Below are 5,085 nucleotides of genomic sequence, written 5' to 3'. Positions count from 1 at the left end.
ATACTGACGCTAATAAACCCAATATTATTTTATGCTTTATGCTTTTACATTTCTGCAAATCCATCCATAAATCATAATCAAGATCCAGGATGGACTCCAGATTGTGAAAGGCACTGCTGAATATCTATCATTTTAAAAACAGGCAAATATTTGTTTTAAAATAATGAGATTTTAGCAAACCTCTTTGTTTTACAGTTTGGTAAATCTAGAGAGGCAGTGTTGAATATCACTGTTTCCTGTTCCGCCCTGTGGAAACAGATTGGCTGCTGTTGCGTAGCAGTAGCTGTGTCATCATTCCCCTGGCTGGGCATCAGATCCTGCAGCGAAGGAGGCAGACCTGCTGGGATCACCTGCTGGGTTCCCTGCCTCTGCTTTTCTGCTTGCTCCAGTCTCCCTCCCTCTTCCTCGCGCCTATCGGCTCAATCTGTCACTGCCGTTTCTTTCATCTGCATTAATGCCCCTTCTTTCCCTCCGTCTCTGGCTGGCATCCCTCCATCGCTGCTTCCTTCCTCTCATTTCCAGCTCAGTCACATGTTAGAAGAGTGGAAGTCCATCTTCAGCACTTTGAGGTGAAACAACACGACTTGTTCCCAGAAGGTTTGTTTACGCTGTTTTCACCTTTATTTTTAATCAGTGTATGCAATCAGAATTGTCACACATACTACATTGTTTCTTTTACATCAGAAAATCTGAATAGTGTGGTGTGCATCTATATTTAGCCGTTTTGAGTCGCCTACCTTTCCCTGCAGCCTTCCACTTAATTATTTTCCATTCTTATTGCAGAATAGCTCAAGTTCAGTCAGATTTGATGGGAACCATTAATGAGCATCACTTTTCAAGTCATAGATTGTCAACTGGGTTGAGGTCTGGACTTTAACTAGGCCATTCTAACAATTGGATACTCTTGGATCAAAACCATTTAGTTGCAGCTCATTCAATAAAACATTTTGCATTTAATAAGGTTATATTAGTGTGATTCTATCGTGTTTGATGATCTAAAAAACAGACACTGAAAAAAGAGAACAGCTGATCCAACTTAAAGACAATTTAGTTAACTTCTTACAAGTAATTACATTAAGTTTATCCAAAAAAATAATGAAAAGTAAATTAAATAATATGTAACATAAAATAAGTAACTGCATACATATTCACCTCCTTTAAAGTGATTGACCTAATTTAATAGAGGTTCAACCAATTAGTGTTTGTAGTGGAATGGAAATCCCCCGAGTGCAGGGAGTGTGTCAGGTAGCAACTGTTGTAAACGATTGTTTTAGTAATCGAATAAAAAAAATTATTCAGTAGAATATTGGTAAGTACTGCCATAACCACAGTATTAATACTTGGTATCAATATCAGACCTGTTTTTCATATTTGTGCATCCCTAACAATTACATTTCTGTAGAAAATGTAACATCAGACACCAAACACATCATCGTTCTTTTTACTGGAGCTGATTCATATAATTTAACAAATAGCACAAATGTCAGGAACTGACTGCATTTACAGACAGAAAGTCACGTTTGTTTTCTTAAAATATCCCAGCAGGCAGTGTGTTCTCCTCCGCCAGTCGCTGACTGAGGTGACTGATCTGCTGGGTCAGAGTCTGCAGCACTCAGGCTGAGGCCTCTCAAAGCCCAATCACTCAAGCCTGTAGTGTCAGCAGAATGACGGATACGTAGAGCTGCTCCACCATCATCATGTTTAGACAGCCACGATACGCTATGCACCATCTGATGCTGTGTGTGCGTGCAAAATGGTCGACGACATGTATGTGTTGTAGACAGGAAGTAGATGCATCAGTCACAAAGGACGCATGAAGGATGACTGGCTGTCTGCTGGCATGTTCCAAAACGGGAAACTGTCAGATTCCCCAATTGATTGCTCGTCCAAACATCCAGCTTATAATCACACAGAGGTTTAGTCAAGCTGCAGACCTGATCATTCAACCCAGTTTTATGATCCATTTATGCAAATTGAATATGGAAGAGATGCTTTCTAAAATGTGGGAGATCACTTGAAATCAATAATAACTGATGAAGATAATGACACACACAGCTTCGCTTTGTTCCTCGGAGCTCAGTGGAAGTGAACGTCTGTCAGATCCAGACTTCACAAAGACTCCCTGATTCATTTTGTCAGTTAACAAAAGGCAGTTTTATTTCTATGGCAGCTTTCATAGAAAAGGCAAATCAGAATAAAGGTTAAGAAATGACACTAAGAACAAAATCTGCATTTAAAGTCCAGGTGGGATTCTTTGATCAAGTTAATTACAGGGTCTTTAATTTATTAATCACATTTTAATCAAAATAAGCTATATTTTCAATTTAGAAACCTTTCATGTTGCTAAAATTATTGAATAAACACACAAATAAAATAATCAGAAATATTTATTGTTTTTAATCTCTTATTTTTTATCTAACTGTCATATTGGTGCAAAGTTTAGCTTAGTGTTTCAGGAAGTCCTGATCATTCATGGAACTGCTTTAGAAATGTAGACGCTAGCATTAGCATTAGCATTGGAGACACTGGTGTTGCTGCTACATGTTAAGCATTGAGATGCTGTTTCAGGTTTGAATTGTTTCGCTGATAGGCTAACTCCTTTTAGCATAGCATGAACACAACAATAGCACTGTCCAATCAGATTGTTTCTGTTTTCTTTAAGTTCTTGAACTGTTTCTAAAACCAGCAGAAACCAGAATGGAAGAACAAAAAACTGCATAAAGGGGATTTTCCATAGTAGGTCATTTAAGTCTGTTTCCATAAAAACTGTTAGTTTTCTGGCATGTTTCTCAGTGAAAAACATGCACATTTTACACTATATTTCATTTTAGGCAATATGTCAGGTGCAGGACGTTAAAATAACTCCATAAAAAACAACCTGTGGGCAGCGTGTCAAGGCTGCAGGACGTGGACGTCAACACTGTAGGCTGCTTGACGTCTCAGACTTTATCAGTGATGGAAACATGGAAGGAAGAGGATATTTGAAGACATTTCACATTCAGCTAAATAGTAACAAAAAGTTCAAAAGCAACAAAAAAAACAAAGATTTTTCCAAAGTGTGCTGATGTGTGACTAGGCAGAAACATTGAAATTCAGCGCGGTCAGTCAGTCAGACTGTCAACATGTCCTCCCGTCTCGTAGTTTGCACTCAGGACACGATAACGTCAGGCCCAACATCCTTCTCTGACCCGTCCTGTATGTTCTTCACAAGCGGAGCGAGGCGGGTTGCCAGGAGCTTTTAGGGCTGCAGGAATGAACCGTCTCGCCGGGTCTTGTTTTCTTTCCCTCCAGCAGCATTCAGCAGCTCCCCATCACATTCGCTCAGACAACCTCCCATTACCATCCGATTCCAATCTAACATCTCCTTTCATTCACAGTAAAAGGGCATCCAGAAGCGGGTAATTATTTTCCGCACTCTCCTCTCTCAGCTCAGAGCCCAAACAGGAGTGATTAGAGTCAGCTCATCTCTGAACATGCAAAGGTCCTGCTCTTTCTCTGTGGTTCCTGTACAAACAGCACAAAGATGCTGCAGCTCTGGCTTCGCCTCAGCAGGAGGTCGAGAGCGACAGGCGTTCTTCTGGACCTGCAGACACTACAGGTCCGACCAGAACTTCAGATCCAAGATTATTTCCAGATGCTCTCCTCTTTAAATTATGGATCCTGTTTGTAAAGTTACTCAGTTAAAACATCAACAGCAGGATTTTGGTTTATTTAGTCTGTAATAGATGAAAAAAAAATGTGGGTGTTCATTTGTCAAAATCAGAGTTTGACCATGTTGTGTGTAGTTAGAAACTAAATATTTCATTCACAAGTTAAATATTTAGTTTACAAATTAAGTAATTTGTTTATAAATTAAGTAATTCGTTTACAAATTAAAAATTCAGTTTGGAAGCTAAATATTTACTTTTCAAACTAAATATTTGGCTCCAAATTAAATATTTATTTTTTCAAACTAAATATTTAATATTTCACTTAAATATTTAGTTTTTATATCACATATTTAGTTAAGAATTTAAATATTTTGCAACTAAATATTTAAATAGGAATAGATAGGAACCTAAATATTTAGTTGTCAAACAAAATATTTTGTTTACCAACCAACTATAATTTGGAGCTAAACATTTAGCTGCAAATTATATATTTTTTTGTAAACTAAATATTTAGTTCCAAATTAAATATTTAATTTTCAAACCAAACATTTTATTACCAAACCAAATATTTTGCTGTTTTTTATAGAGCTTGCATTAAATGCTGTTCTTTCTCGTTTGGTCTCCATAAAATGTCAAACTTAACCGTAAACACGCCTCCACTGTAGCTTTACCTGTTGCACTTTTGACATAAAGTCGCTGATTGAACATAAATCTCCAGAAATATTCCAGGCTGAGCTTTGCTGTTTCTGCTGAACCGGCTCCTCTCAGACAGTTTTACCTCGGCAGGAGAACCGGGTCACATCAGCCGAGCACAGGAAGGCCCGCCACTGAAGGAACAAGGTGCTAACCATTAGCGAATTTACGTCAGCAGAGGTCATAGGTCAGCGCGGTCAGGCAGACCACCCAGCTGGTCATCAAGGACGAAGAGCAGGGAGGACAGGAGGCTGGATATTCTACTGAGACGACAAGCTTTAAGGTTCCTCATTGAAAATGTGAGTCTTTATCTGACCCTGTGAGGCTTCCATAGAAGCCCGTCCACCTCGGGGAGAAGCGTTCTTGAAAAGCGAAGCCTGATTGTTGTCCTTGTGTTGTTGATGACAGCGACCCATCAGAACCAGCGGCGGCAGCACCGCAGGCGCACATCCAGCTTCAGACTTTCAACAAGCGGCGCTCGCCTTATTTGGGTCATCGTGACATGATGGAGTAATTGGTTTGTGCAGATCACTCCATGTATTTGACAAGCTGCCCCATTTACTGTCTGAGTGCTGCAGTCAAGATGCTTATAAATCTTTCACTGACTTGATTAATTGTCTGAAGAGAGCTTCTTTAGCAGATAAATAAATAATAAGAGAAGGGATGATTTCTGTTGTTTAGTCAGCGGGTTGACCTGCCAAGAGGTCAACTCCTAAAAATATACGAGCCGGTCTGCAGAGGA

The 5,085-nt window shown here is 39.3% G+C and overlaps 1 long non-coding RNA gene across 1 annotated transcript; it reads right to left on the bottom strand.

Annotated features, from left to right (window-relative positions):
* Positions 1–1,425: 1,425 nt before the first annotated feature.
* LOC106935826 (uncharacterized) lies at positions 1,426–4,653 on the bottom strand. Its single transcript, XR_001421980.1, has 2 exons — positions 4,322–4,653; positions 1,426–3,660 (listed from the first exon to the last, which is right to left on the bottom strand). It is a non-coding gene; the product is annotated as an uncharacterized LOC106935826 (long non-coding RNA).
* Between the last annotated feature and the right edge of the window lie 432 nt (positions 4,654–5,085).

The sequence above is a fragment of the Poecilia latipinna genome, unplaced genomic scaffold, assembly GCF_001443285.1.
Source record: "Poecilia latipinna isolate Pla-1442-1.1 unplaced genomic scaffold, P_latipinna-1.0 Scaffold2030, whole genome shotgun sequence".
Classification (NCBI taxonomy): domain Eukaryota; kingdom Metazoa; phylum Chordata; class Actinopteri; order Cyprinodontiformes; family Poeciliidae; genus Poecilia; species Poecilia latipinna.
This window is presented reverse-complemented; position numbering and strand designations above follow the sequence as displayed.